This window comes from Zootoca vivipara, chromosome 14, assembly GCF_965207765.1.
Source record: "Zootoca vivipara chromosome 14, rZooViv2.hap1.1, whole genome shotgun sequence".
Taxonomy (NCBI): Eukaryota; Metazoa; Chordata; class Lepidosauria; order Squamata; family Lacertidae; genus Zootoca; species Zootoca vivipara.
In genome coordinates, this window is record NC_142597.1 from 29499847 (window position 1) to 29510833 (window position 10987).

General features: G+C 48.4%; 1 long non-coding RNA gene and 2 other non-coding genes across 3 annotated transcripts; all 3 read left to right on the plus strand.

Moving 5' to 3' along the window:
- The first annotated feature begins 5445 nt into the window (after positions 1–5445).
- LOC118097391 (uncharacterized) lies at positions 5446–8003 on the plus strand. The gene is made up of 5 exons (XR_004694030.2): positions 5446–5512; positions 6187–6269; positions 6485–6547; positions 7322–7433; positions 7715–8003. It is a non-coding gene; the product is annotated as an uncharacterized LOC118097391 (long non-coding RNA).
- On the plus strand, positions 5600–5670 carry LOC118097440 (small nucleolar RNA SNORD49). Its single transcript, XR_004694046.1, has one exon. It is a non-coding gene; the product is annotated as a small nucleolar RNA SNORD49 (small nucleolar RNA).
- On the plus strand, positions 6321–6392 carry LOC118097444 (small nucleolar RNA SNORD65). Its single transcript, XR_004694050.1, has one exon. It is a non-coding gene; the product is annotated as a small nucleolar RNA SNORD65 (small nucleolar RNA).
- Positions 8004–10987: the final 2984 nt, after the last annotated feature.

Consider the following 10987-nt stretch of genomic DNA (forward strand, 5'->3'; position numbering starts at 1 on the left):
GAAGAGGAGGAGGAGGAGAGTCCACAGTTCTTCCCCACCACCATCACTGGTGGCTCTCTCTGTAATATTTGAAAGAAGGGCCTTCTGCTGGACTAGCCACTGAATGAAAACTTGCTACATAGAAAACTTGTGCAGTCAGAAGAGACCCTAAGGGCAATCCAGTCCAACCCCCTGCAATGCGGGAATCACAGCTCAAGAATACCTGACAGGTGGCCAGTCAACCTCTGCTTGAAAACCTCCAAGGAAGGAGAGTTCACCATCTTCAGAGGGAGTCTGAGATACTCACTTTGGAACAACTCTGGGTTGCTGTCGTTTTCCTAAAGAGGCAAAGCAGATCTTACTGTGTTTTTATTTCCAAGCTAAATACGCTCTCCAAGGCAAAGTGTCCTTTTTTCACCCTCGGTTGTGTTTTTTTTTTTTTTTTGGTGTGTGTGTGTCTTTTTTTCCTGGACCAGTCTTTCCAACATAACTTTCCCAAAAGTCTAATGAAACCAGCTCCTGGAAGATAATTTGATTTTAAACAGCTTGTATTTTTAAGACACGCTGCTTATTTAAGGTTAAAAAACAGCTTGAAGGGAAATACTGCAGAACATCCAGAACAGAGATGCAAGATTGGCAGTGGGGAGAAATTTGAAAGCCTGGCTCCCCCGATGATCACGAGGACATCGGAAGTAAATTTTTGGAATGGCACTAAGAACATAAGAGTCTGCTGGATCAAGCAAGTGGCCCATCTACTCCAGCATGCTAGAATCCTAGAATTGGAGAACTGGAAGACACCCTGAGGGTCATCTTCTAAGTCCAACCCCCTGCAATGCAGGAATCACAGCTAAGGAATCCCTGATGGTTGGCCACCCAACCTCTCTTTGAAAACCTCCAAGAAAGGAGAGTCTACCTTCTGGTGTAGACCATTTATCCTGTTCTCACAGTGGCTGACCAGATTCTCCAAAGGGAAACCCACAAGCAGGATCGGAGTGCATAATTACTCTCCCCTCCTGTGGTCTCCAGCACCTGGTACAGCGGAACCTCGGTTTACGAACACACCAGTTTACTAATTTTCGGTTTGCGAACGATTGTAACCCAGAAGTAAGTAAACCGAGGTTTCCAAGGTATCCGAGGCCTACGGAGGCCTCCACAGAGGCATCAGAGCGAAGGCCCGGCCGCCGCGAAGGCATTGTGATTGTGGAAGAGGACCCTGAGCCCCCATTCAAACAATGACTATCATCTGCCCAGGTAAGAAATAAATGTTAATTTTTTTTCTCCTAATTTTTTTCACCTAAAATACTGTGATTTATTTTATAGTACAGTACATTGATTATTGCCTTCATTTTATGGCTCAATAGCCTCATTAAACAGTAAAATTCGTGTTAAATTGCTGCTTTAGGGGGTGTTTTCCATCGTCTGGAACGGATTAATCCACTTTCCATTACTTTCAATTGGAAAGTTCGCTTCAGTTTAAGTACGCTTCAGGTTAAGTACAGACTTCCGGAACCAATTGTGGTTGTAAACCGAGGGACCACTGTATTCAGAAGCATCATCAGCTTCTGAAACAACGTGAGCAGCTCACATAAAGCGACGGTTCTTAACAGGACTTCAGCTGCCAGCAATAGTGACACGTATCATTATCAACCGAAACTCCAGGGAGGAAATTCATGCTCCGTATTCAGAGCTGATCATGTTCTCTGCAATAGGACAAGACACCCCAAACGTTTTAACAACTCAGAGGGAATTTGTTAGGCATTTGATAAACAGCAGCAAGTACTTCTTGGTTCAGTAATAATAAAACATCACTGAAAGCTTTATTGCCCTTTACACAATCTGTGTCTGTTATAAAACTATTTTCTAGAATCCATGTGTGGAAGAGCATCTGTACTCTTGCCGAAGTTAATTTCTTTCCTACTGGCCTTAATGAAAGGGTGGTTCCTTGTGAGCCTGGGGCAAATAAAGCAGGAAGCAAGCAGTTGTGCAGCCTTCCCTCCAACCTCTGAAACCATTGAACTGTAGAGCTGGAAGGGACCCTCAAGGTCACCCAGTAAGATAAAAAGGTAAAGGACCCCTGGATGGTGAAGTCCAGTCAAAGGCGACTAAGGGGTATGGCGCCATTTACCTTCCCGCCGCAGCGGTACCTATTTATCTACTCACGCTGGTATGCTTTCAAAAAACTGCTAGGTTGGCAAGAGCTGGGACAGAGCTTACCCCGTCACGGGGATTCGAACCGCCGATCTTCGGATCGGCAAGCCCAAGAGGCTCAGTGGTTTAGACCACAGCGCCACCCACGTCCCTCATCCATTCCAACCCCCTGCAATGCAGGACTCATAAAGTCCCATCATGACTTTAGAGATTCCTCTGTACCAGTTCAAAGACCAGAAATAAAATAATCTCAGTGCAACCTTAATGAAAGGGGATAAAAATGATCCCACTGGGGGGACAAAGGGGAGGTTCACATTAACCGCTTGAAACGCAGTGAGGTCATTTCCCCTCTGCTACTGAGTTTCAAGCCACTTTTGCAAGGAGATACCGGTATTCACATCGGGTTGGGGATGTCTTCACCCAACACAAAGGACTTTTATCTGTTCTTTATCCCTGCAACTGACTCTGATGTTCACTTTTCAGAGAATCCTATAATTGTAGATTTGGCATCTTCCTCCCTCTCAAGCCCATCCTCCTCCCCCCCACCCCACCATCCCAACTTGCTCCTTTGCAGGGAGAAAAGCCAATGACTTACATTGCTCAAGGGATGAGATTCCATGTCCTGCTAATGGTTCCTAATTCAAATTACTGTATAAGGAGGATTCTTTGTTGAGACAAATGCATTACACACACGCGCGGGGGGGGGGGGGGAATGCTGGTTATTATCTACTGAGGGTATTTTTCCACAGCACAAAGCGTTTTTCTTCTTATTTCTCAGAAGAAACTAAGCTATTCCGCTCCTAAACTGGAGAGAAGCGTTCCACAGAAAATGGAAAATTCTCCCAGGTGAATTACAGTCCGGTAGCTGCACTTGAACCCTTGGTTTTGTCCAGAATCAAACTGCCATTGAGATAAAATCATAGAATAGTAGAGTTGGAAGGGACCCCAAGCGCCATCTAGTCCAACCCTCTGCAATACAGGAATCCCGACTGATCCTGGGTTCTCACCAATGGAAGAGTGTTGCAAGCTACAAATCAAACCGAAACGTAAGCATTCCTGTTAATTCCCAGCCTTTAGGACGCATCAGGTTTCCTAGCTCCACTTCCTCCCTCCTGCAATTTTTACTGCTGTGCTCGGGACATTAATGCAAGAGGTTCTGATAAATTTGCCAAGGTCTCCTACAGCGAATGGCTGAATGCCCTTTATTGCAGCTGTGGGAGTCTGCCCAAATAAGCCAGATACTAGTGCTTTGTTGCAAAGAGGTGAAGGAAACCCTTTCATTTTTATTTCATTTTTAAAGTACCTAATGTCTTACTATATAGAATGTGCTGCTGGGTGTGTGTGTCCAGGAACACCCCTGGGGTCCCTTCCAACTCCCCAACCCTGCAAGTCTATTTTCCCCCAGCTAGTGTGTTGTAGCGCAGGCATGTCCAACAGATAGATTGTGATCTACTAGTATAATAATAATAGTAATAATAATTTATTATTTATACCCCGCCCATCTGGCCGGGTTCCCCCAGCCACTCTGGGCGGCTTCCAACAAAACATTAAAATACAGAAATCAAACATTAAAAGCTTCCCTAAACAGGGCTGCCTTGAGATGCCTTCTAAAGGTCTGGTAATTGTTGTTCTCTTTGACCTCTGGTGGGAGGGCGTTCCACAGGGAGGGTGCCACTACCGAGAAGGCCCTCTGCCTGGTTCCCTGTAACTTGGCTTCTCGCAGCGAGGGGACCGCCAGAAGACCCTCGGCGCTGGACCTCAGTGTCCGGGCAGAACGATGGGGGTGGAGACGCTCCTTCAGGTATACTGGACCGAGGCTGTTTAGGGCTTTAAAGGTAGATCACTGGACGTCTGTGGTAGATCACTGGTAGATCATTGGCTCCCCCCCAAAGAAGCTGAACTGTGGCTCCCCTAAAAAAAGCTCAACATTTTACCTCCTCCCTGAAAAAACTCAACAACTTTGACCCACCCCACCCCTCCAAAAAGGGGGTAGATCACTGCCAGTTTTTAACTCTGTGAGTACTGTAGATCTGTCTCTTGGGAGTTGGCCACCCCTGCTGTAGCGGTTAGAGTAGACTGTCAGACTAGGGATCTTTGAGAGTCCAGGGTTCAAATCCCCCCACCAACTGGGCCATGAAGCTGACTTGGGTGACCTGGGGGGCCAGCCACTGCTTCTCAGCCTGAGCTACCTCACAGGTTTGTTGTGGGGGTTAAATGAGGGAGAGGACCCCAAGGGTCACCTAGCCCAACTCCCTGCAATGCAGGAATCACAGCTAGGTGTGATACTATGGTAGACTCCCTTCAGCCATTAGGTACACCTTTTATGGGCCTGTTTGATACAAGGCAAGTAGCTTTCAAGGTAAATATTTGCCCATCGCTCTCCTCTTTGGATAACTGTAGAAACAGAGATCTTATCAGTTCCTTTATGATCGCCTGCCTATGATAGTGGGCAGGTGGTATCACTGAAGGTAGAAGCCCCCTGAATCAGCCTTATTACGCCATCCCAGCAACCATCTGGTACAAAGTTCTCTCTGTTCGTCTCCAGGAAAGTAGAAAATAAAACTCTGCCAGTCTGGAAACTCCCTGTTGCAAATGCATGATTAATTTTCATTATATATATTTTTGGAAATGTGAAGAACTGAATTGAAGCTTGGAAAGATGAGAAACCGAAACTGGGAGATTTGCCCATATCAGCGATGCAGATACAGAAATTGACTCAAAACAAGGTCCATTTATTCCAAAATGAGGTGGAAAATCGTGAAAAGTGCCGCATTAGGATTTAGTGGCTGAAATGCCAAAAGATGAATGAATCAATGAATCAGTCAAGCAGAGGCACCTAGCGAGAGGCCCTCCAGATGTTGGGGGATGCACTCCCACATAGGCAACGGCGCTTAAGAAAGGCGGGAGTTGCAGCCCCCCAACGTCTGGAAACGCCCTCCCTGAAATACGGACTAGAGCCGGCTCAGAAACGCAACCCCCCTCCCGGTCGCTGCACAATGGTCTCTTCCTCCCTCTTCGCCCGCCTGCCGAATGAGGAGCCGAGCGCTTTTCGCGGGCTGCCGCGGTGCTTGCTGGGAGCCTTGCTTTCCCGCCTTGCAAGGGAAGCCGGGGAGTGGCTTCCCGCCGCGCACGAAATGGAGTCCTCGGCTCCTCCCAGAAGAAGCCGCCGCACTTCACCTCCCCCAAGATTCCGAGATGGTATGTTCGAGCCAATCAGCCGCCAGTTCCTTTTTGCCGCCACCTCCCGCCCGTCTACATGGTATGTCCCGAGCACTTAAAGGGAGCCGCACGCGGTTCGTTCGTTCTTTTGGCCGCGCCGCTGCCTCTCTTGTGCTTGCGTCTGCGAAGGGGAGGAAGGAGACGATGAGGCCTTGCAGGCGCCGAGGTTTGTTCGGGGGGCGGGGAGCGAGGCCGAGCCTCGGGGTTCCTTCAGCACTGGGCCTTTTTCTTGGGAGGTGGGCTTCCCCCTCCGCGGGATGATGATGCCGTGATAGGAAGTGCCGTCAGATGCGAAAACTGACGAGAGATTCCCTCCGGCTGACCTCGGAGCAGAGCCACGCGGGCCGCCTTTAACCCCCGCCCCAATAGGGGCCTGTGAAGAAGCCGCCCCCCATAACCCCCGCGTGGGGATGGAGGTTGTCGTGAGTGCCCCCTTAAAAGCACGTGGTGGCGAGATCTGGCCTTGGCTGCAAGGCGCGGGTTGGGCGCTCGTGGAGAGGCTGGATCTGCGGATCCAAACTGAGGATCTCTGCCCACGAGGTTAGCAGTGGGGGCCATATCATGTTATTTTGTCTAACCCCCCCTTCATTTGAAATAACCGCCACGAGGGGGGGCAGTGGGTCCAAAGTACAGGTTGTTGCTTTCCAGTTTACCTACACCATAGGCTCATGGAATAATAGTGGGGTTTTTGGTACCCCGCCCATCTGACTGGGTTGCCCAGTAAATTGACTTAACAGCTAGGCAAATGCAGATTCTTCCAGCCTCTTCCTTGAGCCACTTACGATTGAGGCGGAGGGACTTTATTTAACTGCCTCCCTGACACTTGCTCTTTTGTTGCAGGTTTGTTTCATTTGCCACGTGGGGTGGCAGGAGGGAGGATGGATCCTGACCCACCTACTTAGTAGAAGCTAACTGCCCTAAAGGTAAGCCTACAAGTCTCTGATACAATGTTGTATTCCCTAGGGAAAGCCTCACAGTGATGAAACAACCTCAACTAAGCTGGAATTACCGTCAGACTTTTGCTGTTGAGAAGGTTCTTTCTGAGCAATCCACGCCCCAGTGGGGAGGAAGTGTAGTTGCTTCTGCTCCCTCTACAAAAATTAGCTCTGGTTAACAGGGTTTCCCTTTTTCCCTGCAGGGAGCTGAAGCTACCCTCTTCCCAAGAGGAGCATTCCTGATTCCTGTAGCCCTGGCTTCAAAGGTATGGTGAGTCTTTTTTTGTTTCAGAAATGGGAGGGGAGGTCCTTCTGAATCGTTACTGCTGGAAGATAGCCCAGTTCACATCTAAAGCTATATAATGCTCCCTGTGAATGAAAATGTTGCAGCCAGAACATTGCAGATACTGCCAAACCACCTGGGCCAAGCTAGTTTGGATTAAGATAGCTCAGTAGAGCATGAGACTCCTCATCTCAAGGTCCTGGGATTGAGCCCCATGTTGAATTTCTAGATGGCCCTTGTGATTCCCTTCCAACTCTATGATTTTATATATCATTGAGGTTTGATAATGTCTCTATAATCCACCTGGATCGAGGCTCATTTGTTTGGAGTGCTGTTACAATAATCCAAACAGAATTAGGATCAGGACTTTGGTTGGAGCAGCTGCAACCTTCAGTCTGGGAACTAAACTGGCTTGGGGAACATTTTTTCCATTTGAAAGCCACATTACTTTCTAGGCAACTTTACAAGGACCATACAGGCAGAGGCAAAAGTGAATAGCAAGTTTTATCTGACTTTATGTTACTGCCAAGACAAGCAAGAAATGGCAGCATTGTTCAGTCACATTCCAGCCAAGCCAAAGTATTCAGGGTATGGCCTGGAGAAGAGTTCTGAGGGCCAAATAGGTTGCAGGGAGATTTCTCCCACCCTTGTTTTAGTGTTACATGTTGAGCAGTCTCTTAAGTAGCAAATGTTGAAGGGGAAACAAATTGGACCTGTGATTCTCTGCTGAAAACCATTTGTACTTCCTTATTCATAGAGGGCGAGAAGAAGCAACTGCCTGTTTTCTCCTCTGGGTGGCAGCAGGGTCAAGAACAGAGGGCAATGGATTTCCAAGAGCCTGGAAAAGCCAAGTGCTTCCCAGCAAAGAGGTATGTGTGTTCCCTTGCCTACACTTTGTCACTGAGGCCTGGGACGTTGGCAGGGCAAATACGCAATGATTGCCTTCAAAGCACAGACATACAGGAAACTATTATGAAACTAATATGATGTGAATTTCAAACTGGTTTGGTGCAATATATTGATATATTGCCCAGCGCTAGTCTATGGCAGATGGTGCAGTTAACATGCAGTGTTGGTCATGGTATTCCTACTGAAATGAGTTTGTAGGAAGGAGTGCCAGTTACATGTGAATTTTCATGATGTCTTTCAGGTTAGTGGCTGATGACTTGTTACCACACACAGCTCAAAAGCTGCCTCCCCAGCATTTTCTTCAAGACCTTCCCATGTGCGCCTCTGTCTCTTTGCATATGGCATACCTGGCAGTGTGGTTGTGACTCCTGGAAAACAAGTGGAGGCTCCTTCCAATCCAACTTCATCTTTGCGAAGTTTTGGGAACAGGGCAGAGGACAGAAACCTCTTTTGAAATGTCTCTTCTGTCTGTATGTGGCCGCAAATATTTACAAGCTGTGAGAGAATAAAAGTTGAATGTACAACTTTCAGACAATGCACTGGTTTTTTTACGTGTGCCTGAGAGAAAGCGTGCAAACGGGCTAGTCTGTGCCATAGACCGTGTTCAAACTACCGGTAGGTCAAATTCTCATTGTCTGCAGGTGTTAAGTATAAAGCAAGCCAGGCAAAATTGCTTGAGTTTGAGATTCTTCCGGACCAGAGAGGTAGCTTTCAAATCAAATACAGTGGTGCCTCGCTAGACGAAATTAATTCATTCCAGGACTCAATCCGTCCTGCGAAAAATTCGCCTAGCGAGGCACCGTTTCCCATAGGAACGCATTAAAAGTCAATTAATGCATTCCTATGGGCTCCGGGGGGAACTGGTGGCGGCGGCGGCGGCTCTTGGCTCGGGGAAGGCAGGGAGGCTCTTGCTCTTTTGCCTGCCTGCCTGCCTGCCTTACCCGAGCCAAGAGAGCAAGCGGCGAGAAGGCGCCCAGCTTTCTCGCCAAAGGCAAGCGGGGGACACCTTCAGCGCTTGTCCGAACCCCGGGATTTGTCCTTTCTGTCAGCGGCAGGGGGAAAGGAAGTAAGGAAGAGAAAGGGCTGCTTTCCTTCGTTCCTCTCCCTCTGCTTCTCCCCTGCTAGTTTCTCTGTGTTCTGCTGGTCTCTGCCGGGAACCAAGAAGGCAAAGGAAGATCAGCTGTCAGCGCCTCTCAGCTGATCTTCCTTTGCCTTCTTCCCACGCTGCAGCTTTCCTTCGTTCCTCTCCCTCTGCTTCTCCCCTGCTAGTTTCTCTGTGTTCTGCTGGTCTCTGCCGGGGCAGAGACCAGCGGAACACAAAGGGGAACCAAGAAGGCAAAGGAAGATCAGCTGTCAGCGCCTCTCAGCTGATCTTCCTTTGCCTTCTTCCCACGCTGCAGCTGGTTCCCCTTTCGCTAGATGAATGCCCTGATTTTCTGATCGGAGGTTTTTATGGCCACGCTTCGCAAGACGAAGCGGTGGCCATAGAAAACATCATCATATAGCAAGGCAACCTCCGATAAGAAAATCCTTTTGTTAAGCGAAATTTTCGTCTGGCAGGGCATTCGTCTAGCAAGGCACCACTGTACTTCTGTGTGCACACACCCTGCCCTAAACTTGGTGATGATAGACCAATCAGGGGCCCATCATATCCTGCCCACCGCTTCTCAGGCTCTTTCAGAACTTTAAATGGTTTTTGCCTTTGCCTTTCTGCTGTATAGCACTAGGCAACATGGTAGCTGTCATCCACAACACCCTCACAGGGCTAGCGGGAGTTAAATACCATCTATAAGGCACCGGGCCCTGTGGTGTAGCCATTATCTTTGGGTTTTTTTCCCAGGGAGTCTTGCCACATGGAGTCTTTTTGCCCATCAGGGTGAGGCTAAGTGTGGCTGTTGTTGTTGTTTAGTCGTTTAGTCGTGTCCGACTCTTCGTGACCCCATGGACCAGAGCACGCCAGGCACTCCTGTCTTCCACTGCCTCCCGCAGTTTGGTCAAACTCATGTTCGTAGCTTTGAGAACACTGTCCAACCATCTCGTCCTCTGTCGTCCCCTTCTCCTAGTGCCCTCCATCTTTCCCAACATCGAGCTCTTTTCCAAGGATTCTTCTCTTCTCATGAGGTGGCCAAAGTATTGGAGCCTCAGCTTCACGATCTGTCCTTCCAGTCAGCACTCAGGGCTTATTTCCTTCAGAATGGATAGGTTTGATCTTCTTGCAGTCCATGGGACTCTCAAGAGTCTCCTCCAGCACCATAATTCAAAAGCATCAATTCTTCGGCGATCAGTGTGGCTAGAGGGATTTATTCTCCTTTCCTGTGAGTTTAAGTGGGACAGGGAAGTGTGCATGCACACGAAAGCTCATACCAAAATAAAAACTTAGTTGGTCTTTAAGGTGCTACTGAAGGAATTTTTTTATTTTACTTCGATCCAGACCAACACGGCTACCTACCTGTAACCAGGGGGCAACTTAGACATTGCAGTCCTTTGTGTTGCACCAAAGCCACCTCTATTGAGCTTGCTTATTTGCTCAGGCACCTGTAAGTGCAGCAGCTCACGGAGAGAAACTTGAAAATTGCTTTTGCGTGAATTGATGCCTTTGGCAGATACTTTAAAAGCACCATAAGATTCCCTGATGGAAGTTCAGTTAACTAATTTGGCACCAGCAATTTGAGTTAATAGTGCGAGAGAGGCTCATGCTATTTGCGTGGAAGCCTCATGCACAAGGTGTCCATAATTTTGGCACTCTGCCGCTCCTTTCGATACCCCTCTCCAGGTAAGGCAACCCTGGCCTCCATGGAGGGGCCTGAAATCTCCCTTGTCCACTCAAAAGGGGCAGTGTGCTCATTCCCTGTGCAGTGAATGGTGGGTAGCTGATGGTTCTGAGACCTTGGTGAGCCCATCACAGACTTTGCCCTCTTCGAGACTGGCATGGTTAAGCGCTGCAGGCTGTGAGGCAGTAAACACACTATCTGGCAGGCAGCAGGATGTCGCTGCCTTCATTAATGCGCCTGCCTGCATTTCCCAAGCAGACAGGCACATTGATGGTTACAAATTGAAGGCTGAAGCTGCACAGGGAGTGAAAATGGAAGGAATAATGTGGCATCTCTTGGGTATGCTTGTGCCATACAGCTTTCCCTTTACCTCCCCCAACTGATGCCATTCAAGGGGAGAAGCCCAATAGATGGCTAAATCTTAGCTGCTGGCATATAAGCAGTACTGTTGGACGATCTTTTGAAACAGCCGGAGCTTCTTGTGAGCGACAGCCAGTGGATTTGTTCATTCTGTTCATGTGCCTGGGAACTTTGTATCTGGCTCAGAATCCAGCATGCAGAGCCTTCAGATGCACAAGGGCAAAATCTCAAAAACAAAGAAATTGGAACAGAGCTTGGACTGCTGTTTGAACACACGGAAGTCACACTCTCTGGCTCTCAAAATCCTGCCTTCGCTCTTCCAACCAGCTTCAGGTAGTGAGAGAAGAGCCTTAATGGCCCTGCTGTTGCCTCCTGGGCTTTTA